This window comes from Protopterus annectens, chromosome 1.part1 (genome assembly GCF_019279795.1).
Source record: "Protopterus annectens isolate FY-2018-M chromosome 1.part1, PAN1.0, whole genome shotgun sequence".
Classification (NCBI taxonomy): Eukaryota; Metazoa; Chordata; order Ceratodontiformes; family Protopteridae; genus Protopterus; species Protopterus annectens.
Window position 1 is genome coordinate 435,128,157 of NC_056726.1, and position 20,068 is coordinate 435,148,224.

The window sequence follows — 20,068 nt, forward strand, 5'->3', positions numbered from 1 at the left end:
AATATAGCTATCTATGTTTATTAAATCAAGCAACTCTTCTCTTAGTTCATTTTCTTCCAAACTGAGGGCACATCCCTTATTTTCCATTTCCTGCGAGCATTCTATAGAAAGTTCTATAGCATCTTCCTGTGGCACATTCTCTTCAATTTCATCCTGTGCCATCCACTGCTCTATCATATGGTAACTCACTGGCCTATTACTCCTCAAAATTGAATGCATCAGAGTTTCCACAGTTTCCTGTTCCTTCCCTTGCTGTCAAGCTTCAAGTGAAAGTTTACAATGGTTTCCTATGGAAGGGTCTAAAATATCTTCATATGGCACCTGTCCAATTGCTTCCTGTTCCACTGGTTTCCACTTACTTCGGATATCCATTGCTCTATCCTATTGTGGTGGTTTCTGAATTAGATTTTCTATACCGAATCCTTCACTTCGCGGGTACTCCATAACCTCAATTTCTATTTCTTTAACTTCTCCATTACTAATTTCCTTTTCTACTTTTCCTCTTAAATTCTTATTTTTTGTATTGTAAAGTTTTCCATGTCCAGATTCCTTTGACTGTATTTCTCTTCAAATAATTTTGATGCTGCTCTTTTTCTATTGGTTAGTTTTGCTTTCTCCTTCGCTAAATATTACACCATATTAAATCTCTTTTTCCTTCCCATGTTCATATTTCTTCTTCAGATGTCTCCTGATCTTCCTGCTTCTCCTTACTTTGGGGATTCAATTCATAATGGTGTGATGTAACCTGTGTTAGACCTTCTACACCAAATCCTTCACTTCGCAGGCACTCCATAACTTCAACTTCTACTTTTTTAACTTCTACTTTACTAATCTTCTTTTCTACGTTCCATCATTGTGATATTATTTTTTATTGTAACATTTTCAATATCCGGATGCATTTGCCTGTATTTCTCTTTGAATATCTTTGGCGCTACCTTCTTTACATTGATTAATTTGGCTTTCTCTTTTGCATAGATATTGCACCATATCAGATCTCTCTTTCTTTCCCATGTCCATATTTCTTTTTTATACTTTTCAAATATCTCTAGGTTTTGTTGTTTATATTTTGCACTTCCTCAGATGCTTCTTTTTCCAAACAGATCAAAGTTTCTTGATTTATGTACTGTTTTTCACAAATATGTTGTATTAATGAACACACATTTTCATTTGAAGCTTCTGACAGTTTTTCCTGTGGAAGTATTTTTCTTTCCTCTAACTTCTCCCTTAATCATTTTGTATATCTTGTGCCTGGAAATTCTGGGCTTTTTGCATAACAATAGCAATACACAATTTCTTTTTTATCCTAAATAGTCTACTTTATCATATTTATGGCTCTTCTTTGGCCTATTAATTTTTGTGATTTTTGTGGACTACTTCTTCCTTCTACAACAGGGGGGCCATCCTCCCCCTGGGCTTGGCCTGACCCCATTGCAGGGAAGTTTCCATAGTTTGAGGATTCTACGCTATCATCTTTTCCAGTCCTGTCACCAGTGTGCCTACCAGGATTGGATACTTTTTTAATCCTGGGTCTTGTGTACCCAGCTCTCTTTTTAATTTTTAACCTACTTCTGTCCCTGGTATATGCTATATAAATACAGCCTATATATTACTGTCATCTTGGTGAGATTTTGTGAAAAACAGGGTCCACCTCGCAAAGGTACGCACCAAGACTTGAGGATGAATTCAATTTCAGCAATAATACTCCCCTTTACTTGCTGACTTATCTCTCAATTCATACCCCTAATATGATATGGATCAGTGTTGCTTTGTGGATGGAGGCAAACATTTGACAACATTAACGGAACAATGATCCAGAGGGATGCAGAATGTAAGGAAATACTGCAGTTGTTGGTGGGTCTTGATGCAGACAAAGCATTTGACAGAGTAAGCTTGGATTTTGTCAGCTGGGAATGAAAGCATTTGCATTCTCTGATACAAAAATAAGGTTGATTAGGAGGACATATAAAGGATCTGAGGGAGGAAGTGGGAGGGTTTCTCTCCGATAGGTTGTGTTTGAAAAGAGGAACCAGTCAGGGATGTCCTCTTTCTCCTTAGTTATGTACTTTATATTTACATCCATTGACAAAGAAAATGGGGATTCAGAAATTCGGTGATATAATTGGTATGGTAATCAAGAAAAATTTGCCTTTATTGAAGATGATGTTATTTTGTACTTGATAGATCCAGAAAAGGACATCTCAGTGTTTTGGAACATTTTGAGACAGTTTCAAAACTTTTCAGGATATAAAACTCACGAAGATAAAATAAAGGCTATAGCTATACACTACATACCCATTCATGACTTAGTTCAGTAATATCCGTACTTATGGGGACATGATAAGATGAACTGTTTAGGAGTATGGATTAAAAAGCCTTCTGTTATGGCCACTAAGGATATATGGGAAGAGATTAAACAAAAGAAAATACAAAAACTGAGAAGCTGGAAGCTGTTGTTTATGGTTATGGATAGTAAGATAAAAGCAGTAACTATACTTTTAGCCTCTTTGGTTTTATATACAGGGCAGGCATATTTTTATCAACCAGTGGAAAAGTTGTGGACAATAATTAATAAAGAGTTGAAGGAGTTTATTTGTAAGGGAAAGATGGCAAGAGTTAAGTGGGATATGTTGATCATTCCAATAAAATAAAGACATTTAGGATTACCGAATTTGAAGGCATATTTAGGATTTACACAGTTAAAGCTCATAGAAATAACACAAGCATATGGTTATAATTCAAAGAGGAAAGGGATGATAATGAACTGGTGGTGGGGTAAGGAAATAAGGAAAGAACTGGATTTTGGATGCAGACCCTTAAGGAGAATAATAACTACCATACTGAATATATTCATAAAGTTGCAGAAAGTATTCTAAGAATTAAGCCAACACCTAAGTGGAGAAAGGGGATTTTGCCAATAAGGATGACTACATGTAGGGGCTCCCCTCTTGCCTATTTTCTGTACCCCTACATGTAGGGTTACAGAAAATAGGCAAGAGGGGGCTGGAATGTACTGGAGAAAACTGGTAAAGGAACCATGGTACTGAGCGCAGATAACTAGAGAAGGAAAGGTGATAGAGAAGGATGAGGCCAAGGAGACATTTGGACTGCAGGTTAAAGAATACCTTCCCTATCAGGGATTGATAACAGAGTATAGGCAAAGATAAAAGAATAGGGGAGGTCTAATTGAAAGACTTGCTCTGGTAGAGTTAAGCTGAATCTAGAACAGATGCTGCTGTTAAAAGGGGGATAATCATAGGGCATATAAAATACTCCATGATAATTATAATAATCAGATGAATTTTAGAGAAGATTGGCAAGAGAAACTGGAAAAGCAATTTACAAGGGAACAATGGGAGGATGTATGTATGGCTCCCAAGTATGAATTTTCAGGACTTTTGCTTGGAAGTGCTTGCCTAGGTGATTTTATATCCCAAGCAGACTTCAAAGAATTTTTCCTCAAGTATACTGCAAATGTTGGAGATGAGATGAGGAACAAAGAGGTAACTGGAAGCATGTTTTTGAGGAATGTTATGAGTTGGCAGATGTAAAAAATTCCTTACAGAGCACTGTTAAAAATATTGTATGAGCAAATGACTGTAATTAAGGAAATTATTCTTTAGTGCTGGGACATAGGATCTAAGCTGTCTAGACATAGTAAGACCTTATTAAATTTAATTCTGTTGGTTGCCAAAAAGCAATTAATAGAAGATGGAAATCAAAATATTTGACGTACTGAATATTATAAAAAAGATAAAATAACTGGAAGAGTGACCTTTAAAAAGGGAAGGAGCAAATTAAATAGAAATTAATGGAATTTGTAGAAATCTTACATGCAGAATAATGTTCAGTCAGAGGAGTAAGATTTAAGGAAAGGCAGGAATTGAGTGATTTATGTAATGTTGGACTGAAAGACAGTTGTTATAAAGAAAGAAAATGTGTAATGCATACTATACATAATTGGAAGAATGTTAACTTGGTCTGTTTTCTTTTTTATTAATATATGCATATTTATGTCTGAGTTGTATTTTAATACAGCTGTTTAAAAAGATGTTCAAAAAGGCCATCTATACATCCTTCATTAAAAAACAATAAGTCATCGAGTACTGATCCTCATATCCATCCTGAGCAATCATTATCAGCATTATCGAATAACCAGTCATTTTTGTGGCCGCATTTTAGCATAACAAAATCCAGTCCTACTTACCTGTGCTTCTTTAATTACAAATGTTCTGTACACAAGATTAGTCCATGCCCATGGGGGCCTCACCTATAGCTGAGAAAGTCTGTATAGATGTCTGTTTCATATGATTAACTGCCACTGCCTCCTTTTCTCACAGCTTCAGACACTTTGAAAAAAGAGAAAACATAAATAGTATGAGTTCAGATATGATTTCAGGATTCTTGATGTCATCTTAAGAGAAGGCCTAGTCTAGCCTTTGAATAAAATATTCCATTTTTGTTAAGCAGGGCATTTATACCACCAGAATAGAAAAATCCATTGTAGTACCAACATATAAAGGGGAGTGTGGTAGATAAATTTAGAACTATAAGACAACCAGCTTGAAATCACTTATAGGTAAGTGTTTCAAAACTGACTACTAAATATACTGGAAGCAAGAAAGTGGTATAACACAACAATGGCTGTTATGCAATATGGATACTTAATATCCTTTACGACCTTACTACTTCTATACATACAATTCTGTTTCTTGTTTCCTACTTCCCTATTGTTATTTAATTGTTAGCCCCATTCCCAACTATCTTTCTCCATTTATAACCACAACTCTCCCTAATAGTACCTATCTGTTCCACATTGTATCTTTTTCTTTTCCCAAATAAACCTCATTTATTCTTATTCTGACTACATTATTATACTCTAGCCTTTAATACCCCTCTATTCCTTACATTCCAGAGAAGATACCAGGACAACCTACCTCTCTTCTTTTATAGAAAATACTTTTTTCCTTACCTGTCCTCTTCCAGCTTTCAGAATCCATCACAGAATCTCGTACTGTCCTGCAACTTCTTGTTTCCTTCTTCATTGCTACTTCCTCATTACCTAACATCTATAATATATATATTCATGTACTTAATTATGCTACTCTTCAGCTTATCCTCTATTCTTCTCCTCCTACTCTGCCATCTTTCATCCTACCACAGCTCGATAATATATTGCAACATCTCTCCAACTCTGTCCCAACCACCTATCCATAATTCCTCATTACATTCTCTACACATTACACCAAATCTATTTAATATTACCCCTCACCTTTATTCCAAATATAAGCTGATTAATTGCACTTCAACTCAAACCAAAACAAAATTACATGCAAGAATCCTCTCCAAAAAACAAATATCCATAATTCCTCAACATACTAAAATCATTCTAGGAGGAGATATACACCCTAACCTGGTCCCACCTATCACAATGAACAAAAAGATAATTGTCTTCCACACACTTCTGTAACCCAGCCACAGCCAATCCCCAACCCTAGTGATCTAAGTTTTTCTGCAATAAAAGTTACAAGTATAAGAGGAAATAAAACTATTAAACTACATGCCTGGATTACTCAACATAGACTTGGTGTTCTCACCGTAACTGAAACTTGACATAAACCTAGCATACATTATTCCAAAGTAATACCTCCTGGCTATAATATTATCTGTAATGACCATATAAAGAGGAAAGGTGGTGGTACTGCTTTTAAATTTCCCAGTACCTACCACATTTCCCCTTACAGCAAACCAACACGAACATTCAGTTCATCAGAGCTGCTTATTGCTTTCATCAAAGTAAAATTATAAACAAGTATGTATTACTGTCCCTTATATCCTTCCTGGTGACAATAACACAATACTGGAAGATATCCTACATCAGATATTCACAACATCTCCACAAGAAAAAATATTACTAGGTGAGGGTTAGACATAAACTCTAACTCCCCTATATCTAACATGAAATTATATAGTTTCAGACAACTAATTAATAGCCCCACATATTATAGCAAGACTTCAAATTATCTGTTGTACTGGATCCTAGTATCAGACCCTAGCAAAAACTCCACCACAGGTACAATGTCAGACTCTCTCAGTGATCATCTCCCAGTCTATATAACTAGGCATCTCATGCATCCAGTTAAACAGTATATGTATAAAACAACATGTAACCTTTCCAAGTTTAACCCAGAAATGTTCATTACTACGCTATCATCTATTAACTGGAACTTCCTAAAAACTCTTCCCTCAGATGATGCTGTAACTGAATTCAGTACAACTCTTCTAAGTATCCTAAGTAGCCTTATACCTCCCAGAAGGAAGAAAATGAAAACAAACAATGCAATTTGGGTATCCAAAAGGAGTAGAATGTTAATACAGGATAGAGAAAAAGCATGGAAAGAAGGGCAAAAATATAAAACACCTCAATATCTTGAAAACTTCAGAATGCTTTGCATTAGTATTAAAAAGCAGATTAATTAAGACAAACATCTATGCAATAATAACTTTCTGAATAATACTAAATATAACCCTAAACATTTTGGATATCCATTAAAGAAATCTTACATCCCAGTCAAAAATTCAGCACAAACCCCTCTCCCAATAACACACCACTCAAAACTGCAATGTAGTTCAAGTCTTATTTTATAGATAATATAGCATCTCTAACCAAGGATTCCTCAGCATCTGATCCCAACCCTACCCAACAGCCACAAATCGCTGCACCCACTTTTACTGTCAAACTTGTGGCCATATCCTATATAAAACTACTTTTAAACAAACTTAAATCATGCTCTTCTTCAGCTGATGACCATCCAAGTGAGTACCTAAAAACAGCAGCCAAATAGCACTGCTTGTCCTGTCTCAATGCTTACAAATAGGCCATTCCATGAATCCCATGTTCCCTCTCTCTGGAAAAAGGCACACATTATCCCTTTACACAAAGGAGAAAATTCAACAGACATTACTAACTTCAGACCTATTACAATCATATCACCCCTCTCCAAAATACTTGAAAAATCCATTCAAAAACAATTGTTAAACTATCTCCTGCAGGAATAACTCCTATCCCCACACACAACATGGCTTCAGACCTTCCCACAGTATAACACTGCACTGTTAACCTATATAGATACTGTCAATAAAGCTTGAGATAATGACAAACTAGTCTCCTCCTTATTTCTAGACTTGTCTAAAGCCTTTGACATAGTTTGTCACAGCAAACTTCTGCTTCAAATGTCCTCACTAGGTTTCACTCAGCCCACCCTTCTATGGCTCAAAAGCTTCCTGTCCAACAGGTATCAGTCAGTAAAATGGCACTCTTCCCTCTCTGCATACCTCCCAGTCACTGCCGGTGTACTACAAGGCTCTATCCCTAGTCCCCTCCTCTTTAACATTCTAACCAACACCCTCCACAGATCCACACAACAGGCCTCCCTAATAAAGTATACAGATGACCCCACACTCATTTGTACATCTGACAACATGGCACACCTCCAAATAATTACTCTGGAAGCTTTAACAGCCACTGAAGCATGGTTATGTAACTCTTAGCTCATGCTCAACCCAAAAAAACTAAACTATTACTTTTTTCACCAAAGCCCTCTCTCATGAAAAGACTAAATTTAAAGTTCTATCTCTTAATAATACAACAACTGAAGTCACTTCTAATAGCAAATTATTAGGGATATTTTTGTTGTTGTGTCTTTCGGCTTTTCCCAGTTAGGGGTCGTCACAGAGGAACTCCGGTCCGCTAATGATTGGCAGTAGATTTTTACGTGCTGGCTTGCCGGGCCTAACGCACAAGGGATGATAATCTTAAATTTGACCTGCATATACAAGACTGCATAAGAAAAACTCATCAAAAGCTAGGAATGTTTTACAGAGCCAAAAAACTTTCCAACAACACAACTAAATATAAACAAGATTGCATAAGAAAAACTCATCAAAAACTAGGAATGTTTTACAGAGCCAAAAATCTTTCTCAACAACACAACTAAATATACACTTGCCACTACTTATCTCCTCCCCACACTTCTTTATGACACTCACCATCCTTACTAACCTTCAGGAATCACAAAAATCAAAACCTGAACACTGTTATAACTAAGATGCTAAATTTGCAGCAAATACCCCTTTCATAATCCACTACTGTACAGCATTAAAAAGCCTAAAGTGGTTAGAACTACCCCATAAACTAACATATACACAGCTTCCTACCAAGTATAAAATTATGCAGTATCCATCTGCTTGTCTGGCACCAAATAACATTTTATACAACTATGTTCCCAGTTGACCATTATGATCCAATGACCAAAAACTCCTGTCTGTCTATAAACCTATCAAAGTTGCTGGGCATTTTCTATCCTCATACCATGTTATTAAGGCCTGGAACTCCTTACTTTTATCCAGCAGGTCAATACCCTCTCTCCAATCCTTCAAAACCATTCTGAATAATTTCCCAGTCAAATCTGGCACTTTTCTTGCTCAAAACCAGAATAAACTCTTCCCTTCTTCAGTCGTTTCCTTACTTTTATCAATTTCTTTCGCCCAGCTTTTTCTCTAAATATACCATAAGCCTACGTTTCTCTTACTTCATATTACAATTCACGTTTGTATTATAGTAACTTATCTTTAATTTATCTGTAAACTGGCTAAAAGTTCTCTAAATATTGAATCACCATCATATACCCTGTATCTAGTTTTAACCAATGTTTTCAAAATATGTCTAATTTGTTATAATTATATAAATGTAGAAGTTTTTTGTATTTTTTTAAAGACTGTAAAATTCTTGTTCATAAAATGTTTTGTAATACATAGGAGCTTTTCTACCAAAGCCTCCTCTAAAAATGGGCTCATACCCAGTCGGACGTTCCCTGTAAGCAAATGTTAATAATAAATAATTTTTCTAGTCCAGTTTTTGTACCTTAACATCACCAACTTTATTGTTAGGTTTAGACACAGAGACCAGTCCCTTCTACTGAGCTCACATTTCAGTACCAAATATTCTCATATATTTCTACAGAAATATACTGTATTTTGTTATACTTTTTCCTTCTAGGTCCCCATTATATCCTCAATATTGCAAATCAATTTCCAGTCTCCACACATAAATATTATTATCTGCCAAGAGTGGATTATTTCTTCCAAAATTCTCTAGAGCACCATAATAATAATTATGGTGGAATATGGATACATGCCAGCATAATCCTCCTGCCTGCCAATAAATCCTTTCTACCACAAATCTACCATTATTGTCCTTCCTCCTCTTTGCTATAATTATTGGAGCCCTTCAAGCAATCAGTAATATTACACCCAGTTTCCTTTTACCCTAATATTCTCCTGAAATCCTCTGTGAAATTCACATGTTCATTTCTATCCAGATACGTCTCCTGCAACATTGCTATCTGCACCCTGTATTCCTTAACATAATTCAATACTCGTTTTTGTCTATATCTGTAAGGCCATTTACATTCCATGATAATATGGACAGAATAACCATTATGATAGAAAACTCCCACCTAGTATACATGGCTGTTGTTTTAAATGTGTATTTTCAACCTTTACCTTACATGCAGTAATGTTTGGCAGTCTGATCTCTTATGCAATTGCTTCTTCTTATTTCCATTTGAACCTACGTCACACTTTTCAAGAATTGTTGCTTCAATTAAAACATTCATAAAAATTAAACAGATTTCTTCAGAGCTCCCCAGCCTCATTTAACTTACAAAAATGTTCAAGAAACAAAGGTTACTGTCTAGGTAGGAGGAGTTGCCCTAAATTGGTGGCTACATTCACAGACATTATCCATTCCAAAATTAAGGTTACTAATGGCAGAGCACATGTTAGAATCTGTGTTCCTACTTCCACTGATTGCTAGCTGCTCTTGAGAAAAGAGCAGCTTGCATGCTCTCAGTAAACTAACTTTTATCCCTACAAAGTGCACTGGCTAACTTTAAATAAATTAAATTATGCACTGTTATATTAAAAGCATTATAGTACTACAGCTTATGGGGAGGCAACTATTTGGGTAACTTACCTACTTTCAAACTTCAATTTATTTTTTCACTGAAGTGCTTACCAAAGTACCTTTAAGTGTTAATTACACCATATACATTGTGTATTTTACACAGCAGGCAGTACTGAAACCTCTCCTTCAGACTGCTCATCTCCAAGTAAAAGTAATTGGTAATAAGTAAAAAAAAAAACAGCTAGTAACTTTGCACATGTGTGAAAGAATCATTGTAATTTTCTCTTAAAACATACTGTTATGACTTCTCATGGTTAATTACTTGCACCTATATTTTGTCTTCCACCGAGAATATTTACTAACTGAATGACAAATACTCACTGACTTTCCAAATACGCAAACTACCACTTTCCATGTCTTTCATAATTTTTATTCTCAAACTTATTTGCTTAAACAAAAATATTGTCTATAGCTTAAATTGAGGACATTAATCTTAACATCTATCCCTGTAAACATGGGAAATTATCTTAATTCTACAGATAATATCAATAGACTTTTGTATCTCCATGCTAGCCGCCCAAGATCACATTCTATTAACTTTTACTTACTTCTTTCCATCCTTTCTTACATTGTTATGGTATAAAGCCTTAATACATTGCATTAAGAAAAAATATATAGTCCTGATTAATATCTTCGGCATATACAGCAATCATTGATAAGAATTGCCCCACCTCGCTTTTAAAATACTGTACACAAAAAAACTAATTTATAATATACAACTTGTATCATGACAATTTATACAAATATTAATAAGATCAACATTTGTTTTATTTGTTTTTCAATCTATTTAGTGTCCTTCTAAACATTAATGACATAAAAGTGGGATATATGCTTTACAGTTCATCCACCAGTTTAACACATTCAAATTCCAATATTTCACTTCTGCTTGCAAGACCATATTTCCATGACTAATCCTATAACTAATTGAATTTCTGCTTTACAGTCTCCCATTTACTCACTATTTTCACCATGCTGCTGGTCTTATTACTAAGCTTCTCCTTCTCCAGCAAACAGTATACTTCAAGTCTAAAGTACTCTAATAGCAGCACCTGATCTTTTTCTGTTACTTGGGCATTTTTCTTTGGGACAATGAACAAGTTTTTTCAGGCAAAGTCTATCTGTAGAGTTTGTTATTGTCAGAGGAATGAGAAGCAGAGTCCCATTTTGTTTGCTGGCTCACTCATTGTTGGTTAACCTTTTTTTTTAATTTCTTCTTTAGCCAGTTCTGCCTCCAAAAATGTATTTGATCCTACAGGGTAAAATACTCTGAAGACAGCTAGATACAACAGCTTGACTGTTACACTTGCCTGACACCATTCCTGATTCTTGGAATAAAGTTGCTTCACTTTTGCTTAGTGTAAAGTGAATAATAATTTCCACAAATACTCTGTTTTCCACAATTTGTAGTACTTTCCTTTCTTCTACAGTTATGTCAGGAGCATCTCTTTATGCTGGTATGATTGCATATTTACCAATACAGATCTTGGCTGCTTTCTTCTGGCCAGGTTAGGAACATGCACAAGATGTAACCTTTTAATTAAGAAATCATGCTGTGGAACACCAGTCCAGTTGCACATGTGTACTTTCATAAAAACAATTAATACAATATGTTCCTTCCGGTTTCTCTGGCACAGCAGAAAATATCAAGTTTTCACTGCATGCTCTGTCTTCTAACTCTACTATTTTTTGTAATCAGCTGTTCTTGAGAAGCCTCAAGGTCAGCTAACTTCATTTCATTTCAGCCTCTGTTTTTTGCATTATTTTCAGCTCATTTGAATAGCTAGCTAAAGTGTCTTCTATTTTTTCAGCCTTCTGTTTGTACAGTTCCATCTACCACCCTAAAAAATAAATAAAATGCAAAATTCAAAAATAATCCAGTGTGGCAGAACCATAATATAAATAGGATGAATAACAAATGAAAAGAATAATTGCAAACAAAAATAAATCTAACGTTTATAAGGTCAAAAATGCTATTGCTAAACTAAGCAAGCAACTTTAAATCCTTATCAAATCAGCCAGAACTAGATAGATATAAAAATAGCCACCTAGGCAAAAATAAACAAAAAAAAAATCTTTAATTATTCTAGAAATCCCAGAAACAATGGCCAACACTCTGCAGAGATACAAGTAAATGATACCACATACTCAGACCCATAGGACATTGCCAATCTACAAGGAGATAAATTCAGCTCCAATTTTACCCCACTCTCCCCTACAATATTCTCAGATCAAACACTCACATCTACCCCTTCATCAAATCTCCCAAGAACAAGTTCTCATGGCACTATCAAAGGTCAAGAACACTATATCAATGGGGATAGATAACATACCAGGCTATCTACTGACCAGCTGAAATGTGAATTGACTGACCCCCTGCAGAGGCTATTCAGCATTAGCTTTAAACCAGGCTTTGTGGCAGATGGAGGACAGCAAAAAGTAATTCCCTTGCATAAAGGTGGGGCTACAACAGACTCGGGTAATTACAGGCCCATAAACTTGACCAGGCTTATCTGCAAGGCTATGGAAAGGCTCATTATAGAACTAATAAACAGGGATATACATGACCCACAAACTATTGATTCAACCCTGTTCAGATTTGTCAAGGGCAGGTCCTGCTTACTTACCCTGGATGACTTATTTGAAAAAGTCTTTGAGGCAGTGGATGATGACAAATCAGTACACATTGCCTTGCAAAGGTGTTGAACTTTATCACAACTTAGGCATCATAGTTAAACTCTCTCAGCTAAACATTAATCCCCATTTAATTCAATGGATAGACAACTGGTGCACAAATAGAATATAGGAAGTAAGGGTGAGTGGCTCTACCTCTTCCAAAAGATCTATCACTAGTCAAGTGCCCTAGGGTTTAGTACCTGGGCCAGTTCTCTTTGGCATTTACTTCTTGGAAGTCAAAGCTAATGTTAAGGGATTGTAGCTGATTAAGCTTGCAGATGACTGCAAATTTAGAGCCATCATAAACTCCCCATGGAGCACCATGATCCTACAAGAGGTCTTGTCCCAAACAATTGTTGCCAAAACCAAAGACTGAAACTAAATGCCAAGAAATTTATAATTGTATCCTTTGCCAGATATGACTCCCTTTGCAACTACCACATTGACAACATCCCCCTGAAAACTGATCCAGCAGTTAGTGGTCTGAGAACCTATATTGACAACAAACCGCCCTTTGATCATCACATACTTTTATAAGGAAGTCCTTTTTCTTCTCATAGCTTATACTGAACTGTATGGCATCTAAATCCAGGTACACAATTTTTCTTCTGTACTCAGCACGCAGGACAATCATCAAGACAATCATGATCCTTTCAGTATGTACATGTCCAAACACTTGTCATAGCGGGAGCAACCATAACACTTCCTCACTAAAAAAAAATCAAGGGCCTAAATCATGAAAACTATGCAGACTGTCTCAAAGTCTTGTCTTGTCTCTCTACTTTGCATCATATAGGCTACTTATAGGTGACTTCTACTTTGCGTAAACAGCCTCTACAGATTCTGTTCTATTAGGCCTATTATACATTCGGAAGTCCAGTGATATCAGAAACGTCACCTGAAGGCACCTCAATCTCCTTTGCAAGACTGATAGAATATTTTGATGGACAGTTATGCATCACAAAGAATATCACTTCTGTGGAACCAGCTTTCCTTCCACATAAAGCAGAGTACTTCTCTTGCTTTTTTTGAAAAGTTAGTTGGATGGGTAATAGCAAATTATACCAGTTTAGTTCCAATGGCCCTCATGGGTAGGGGGAAATGTAAGCAACAAACATATTTATGAGGCCCATTCTTGGAAACTCATTTTGCAAAATACAAAAGCTAATAATTACCAAGGGAATTTAGGGCTAGGCTTCTTAAGATCCTCACAGATCAACAGCCTAGTAAGTAAGTATGAACCTATGACTCTCTACTGTTTCACTTATTGAAAATATATTTGAGCGCATTTCATTTTTTTTTTTAATCTCTAAATTACTGAAAGCCATCTCCTGTACCAAAGCTGAAGCCAGAACCTCTTTTTGCTGAATGGCTACAAGATTTTTCGATTTCAGAGGGTTTTTTTTCTTCTTTTTCTGGTTGAGTTTGTTACTTTCTCAATATTTCTTCTTTGCCGGCATCCACGCAGTGTAACTACTAGCTGCTAATTGAATTTTACCCAAAATTATAGCTATTATCAGCTTTCTTTCCACACTTGCAGTTTCACATGGAGAGACCTCCAATCAACTTGTTGGTGTGTGCAAAGCCATCTTTGATATCAATTTCAGATACTTTATTAGCAAACTAAATATACTGATGAACTTACTGAAAAAAAATACAGTGTATATACAGCCAGTGTGAAACTATTTGGATGAAACAGTTAAGAAACACTCAGACAGACTAAGAAGCACTGGGCTATATTGCAAAAGATTTGCTTTTGGAGTGAGTGACTTAATCCAAGAACAAGTCTTTTGGAATCTGGCAGGAGACATATTTGGAAAGAAATGAGCATGTGAATTTGATAAAGAAATTATTTCAGGACGGATATTCAGCAGAATATCAGGGACAAAAGAGCTCCAATACTGATAAAAGAGGAAAAGTGTCTTGTTGTTATACTTGGTGGCTTTGCAGTTGCCCGCCCCTACTGTAAATTTGATCTAGGACACTCCTCCCAGTCTAGTGTCATTAGATCATTCTACCTAATACAGACAGAACATCTGAGAAGGCCTTCTGTTTCTCCTTTTTCCCTTAAAAAAAAAAAAAAAAAAAAATTGCCCAAATCTCCTTGTTCTGACTGTGCTTCTCAACCATTTTGAAAATATAGAGTATATTTTAGAGTATTTATCATAACTGTAATTGCCTTAATATTCCTACAACTCAAGTGCTCTAGGTTGCACTGCATCTGAATTGTGTGTTTTAGCTGCTTTTCTGTATATATAGACTTCTCTGTATATGTAGACTAGCTACTTATTCTGCTGTATTACCACCTCTTAAATCGTTTTTCAGTTGTGCACTTGCCTTGCTTCATTCAAAAAGTTTTAAATTGCTAATTTTATAGAGTTTTAATTGCATTTACTGTTTAGGACTACACACTCAAGTGTGTTAGCCTTTTCTGTGTTTATTTACAGTATTACTGCATTGTTTAGCCTGTTTTAACAAAAAAAAAATACTATCTTGTTTGCTCGTTTCCCACCTTTCCTAGTCAGTCCATATCCCAGGCTTTGCTTGTCTCAGGACGTTACTTTCTGTATTCAGAGCTATCCAGACCTTGTTGTGGTAGTGGGAAGTCCTACTGCTTACCAGTGGGAGTGATGAGCATTGCACTGCCTATCTAACGCTAGAGGAGTGGCTTCCAGCTCTGAAATTGCAATTTTATTAGGCTTTTTGGGCTGATTTCTATCCCTTTCAACTTTCTGGCTTAAAAACGCGTGCTTGCACATTTTTCGCATCGTGCAGCACTGTGAGGCTACAGTTAAACTATTCCAGGTGCCAGAAAGTCTGCTCTTCAAATTTTCCCTTAGAACTAGCTGGTTTCTCAGTTGTAGCACTAAAATCTGAACCCCTGTGACTAGCACTTGCTCTAGAACCTGCTGGAAAGCACTAGGAAGCCTGAAACCGATACAAGCATTCAACTCTCATTGTCAATAAGGAGAAATTAATCGTAGGCACTAAACAGCCTATAATTGCAAAGTACCTTGCAAAGGTAAGGGAAAACAGCTCTTATACTTTACAAAAAAAGCACCTAAACAGGCATGTCCAAGGGTCAGCTTCCGGTGATTTCTCCTGTCCACCTGGTGAATCTGGGCATACTGGGGCAATGCGGCAACGGCCTCATGTACACAGACAATCCTCTCCTCCTACCACCCAACACTACAACCTGCGAGAGATGCACTTACATTGCCAAACTGGAAGCAAAGCTCTCACTGGCCAAGATTGCGCTAGACAGTCAAGAGGAGAAGGTTAACACCTGCACTACACCTCAAGCAACTCATAGCCCTTCAAAACCCACACCATCAACACCCACACATAGCAACACTAAACCCACATATGTGAAGGCCCTTAACATTAACCTGCCCAAGCAACAAGGACCTCCGAAGCTGAAACGCAAACAAACACCAGTCACAACCAAAGTGCCACACAGCTCACAACACCAGTGTGCCGCCCAACAACAGCCCCTAAGGCAAGACAATGTACCCAACACTTTAGTCATAGGTGACTCTATAGTCAGGCACACTGATGTCCCACTCACCAGGCTGAACAAGGAGAAAATTACAGTCCGCTGCCTGTCAGCTGCCAGGATCCGCCACACAACATATGCAATCAGTCACTCCACAACAAGTACAAATATGACTCTGTCATTGTCCATGCTGGAGTGAATGACTTGAGATGTACCTCCCTGGACTACATGAAAAGAGACATGGAAGAGCTCTTGGATCATGCGACCCAGGCAGGTATGACCCTTGCCCTGAGTAGCATCCTGCCTTTGCCCAGAATGATACCACAGTATAAGGACAAAATGATTGACTTCAGCAATTGGCTAAGTTTCTGGTGTCATTCAAAGGGGATCCAGTATCTGTCTGCCTGGGAAGACATGATCGACAAACCACGATGCTTTGCCAGAGATGGTCTGCACCTGTCACCCCTGGGATTCAGGTTACTGACTAAAGCTCTTGCCACCCCTATAGTGACTTTTTTAGGCAAGGTTCAAAGGATAAAACCACCACCTTAACAGATACAAGCATGCAAAATCTGAAGGTAATGCTAGAAGTCTAAACCTCAAAATGCACTCTCTCGAGGCACTCCTAAAAATGGAGAACATCGATATCTGTGCAGCAACTGAGACCTGGTTCAAGGCTCCAGAGAGCACCCCTGCAATACCAGGCTACAACTCTTACCACACTTTTCTGCCACAAAACCAAGACCGAAACACTAAAGATGGAGGAGTGCCCATATTCACCAAGGATATTCACAACTCCAGGCTAGTAGCCCAACACAATGCATCTGAAATTCTCCAGGTGCAACTAACACTAGGTAAGACTGCAATGCAAACTGTAGCTTGCTACAGATCCCCCACCATGCCCCAAGATTCTCACTACACCTTTCTAAACATACTGGAAAATATTAAGATACAACCAAACACACTAATACTGGGTGATTTCAACTACCCTGCCATTAACTCATTTCCTCCAGTAGAGCTCTTTTGAGTGTGTACCTTTAACTCCCAGTGGGTGTGGCTTCAGCCTTTAAAAAATGATGTTATCACCTTATTCTAACAAATACTTATTGACACAGGTCATATATCAATACAATTGTGTTTGCATTCATATATGCTTCAAGATAAAATATTCTGATACCTTGTGTGTAGCATGGTTTTGGAATTATTAATGAAAATATGAACAGGCAATATTTGACGCCTAGAGGAGCAGTAGGAGGTAACTGCAGAAACGCCTGTAGGTGTCACTTGGCTGTAATGAGTTAACTGGGAAAACTACTCGGGTACCAACTCCTTTTCCCAACGCTTCTTGGAATTCATAAATTCCAATGCCCTGGATCAACTAATCCATTGTCCCACCAGGGGCTCCAATATCCTAGACCTGGTAATTACCAACATGGGAGATAGATGCTCTACCCCAGTGGTCACCCCCTCATTGGTCAGGTCTGACCATAAGCAAATCACCCTTGACATCCACATCCCACCCATCCCCCTCCCCCAGTAAGGAAACCTCCTTAAAAAACTTCTCCAAAGCCAGCTTCATGCTACTGAAGTCAGAAGTGACAAACTTCATGACACCCATGCAGACGGGATCTGAAAGTTCGACTGCAGAATCCTACACTAAGGCACTGTATGAGCACATCCACTCGTGCATGAATCGTGCCATCCCAAATAGAACCAAGATGCTCTTCTCCAAAAAAGGAAGCCATTCTGGTGGTCCCCTGAAATAAACAAACTATACAACAGAAGGAATAAACTGTTGCAGAAAAGAAGAAAATCCCAGGATGCAAAAAACTCCCTCACCAGTCTCAGTAAGAAGCTGAGATCCCTCATAAAATCCTCAAAAGCTAGTTACAAAAATAAAATTGCCAAAGATTCCAAAGACAACCACAAGGCATTCTATAGTTATGTCAAGAATCTAAATGGCAATGCTCAGATCTGCTCTGAGCTACAAGAGAATGGCATTAAATATACTGATCCCAAGGATACTGCCAATATCCTGGCAGATCGATTTAGTGCCAACTTCACCCCCCCTCTCACCCCCTAAAGGGCCCATCTCAATACCAAAAGATTGCCAAATTCCGGTAATCACAGCCACACATGTAGAAACCGCACTCTCCAAAGCTAAGAATACAGCATCCATGGGACCAGATGACATCCCAGGCTGTGTACTACGTGAATTACAAAATTAACTGGCTCCTCACCTAAGTGTCATGTTTAATCATAGCCTCACCTCAGACTTGATCTGCAAGGGCATGGAACGCATTATCATGGAACTTATAAACAAAGACATTGGCAACCTTCAAACACTGGACCCCACCCAGTTTGAGTTTGTGATGGGCCAATCTTGTCTCCTGAATCTGATTGACTTCTTCAAATCAGTCTCCAGAGCTGTGGACAAGGGTAAGGCGGTCCACACAGCCTATCTGGACCTCGCCAAGGCCTTCGACACCATCCCCCACTCTGGAATCATATATAAACTTACTAAGCTGGGCATAAATCCCTGCGTCACTCGATGGGCTGACGGAACCCAGACTGTAAAGGTAGCCGACTCCAAATCCAACTCCAGACAAGTGATAAGTGGAGTATCTCAGGGTTCAGTCCTGGGACCACTCTTGTTTAGCATATACTTCTCTGAAGGACAGGCCAAAACTAAGGGACTCTGGCTAACAAAGTTTGCAGATGACTGCAAACTGAGAGCCATTATTGAATCCCCAAATGATGTGGATATTCTATAAAAGGGCCTTACAGAAACAGATGCCTGGTGCCAGAGCCATGGGCTCAAGCTTAATGCCAAGAAATGTATAGTTATCCCCTTTGGAAAAAAACATGTACCCATGAATTACTACACAGGTGGCAGTACAATAAACATTGAAAGTGTGATGAGACTTAGGGACACAGGTGGACAGTGGTCTCACTTTCGATAACCACATCGCCAAAACAGTCAGGAAATCCTTTTATGTGGCACAACTCATCACTAAGGGCTTTTCATCCAGAAAAAAGGAGGTCATTGTCCCACTGTACTCATCCCTCATTAGACCCATTATAGAGTATAATGCCCCGTTTGGTATGTACCTCACAAGACATCTGCAACAGCTGGAAAAGCCACAGAAATACCTCACTAAAAGAATCACAGGCCTAAAGCAGATGCCATATGATGACCATCTAAAAAAACTCCAGCTATACTCTGTGGCATATCGTCTACTCAGAGGCGATCTCTGCTTAACATACAAGGCTATGTCAAACCCTGAGCTGTTGGACATGCTCCACTTAAAGAAATCCCAATCCCTCAGAGCCACATGCTCCAGGGATCTAAACCTTGTCATCACAATGAACAAAAGATGCTGGAGGGATAGGTTCCTGACCCAAAGACTCCCCATACTCCAGAATAGACTGCCCATACATGTCAAGCAGAGCACCTCCTTGGCCCTCTTCAAAAGGAACCTTGATGATTGGATGGGAGATAGGAAATTCGCCCCGGGGATCATGTCAGTCGCCCTGCTAGACAGGGGTCCAGAGAAGTAAATATTGTGGGAAGAAATATCCAGGGAATTGTTATGGCTAGGCTTGTATAGGCCCTAGGGCCGATAGCCTAGTACCAACCTATGAACCTATGTGGAAGTAAGGGGCTACTGGCAAGGGTGGAGAATTACACTGGCATGTAATTATATTCTACCAAAAACTGCTATTATGGAGCTTAAGAAAATTTTAGGAGAAATAATCAGCTTTCAGCAGGGAATATAACTTATAGGGTGGACTAGAATTTGAATTGCAACAGTGCGGCTGTATCTAGGGGACAACTTTGTTAAATTATCACATATGACATAGGCAATCTTACA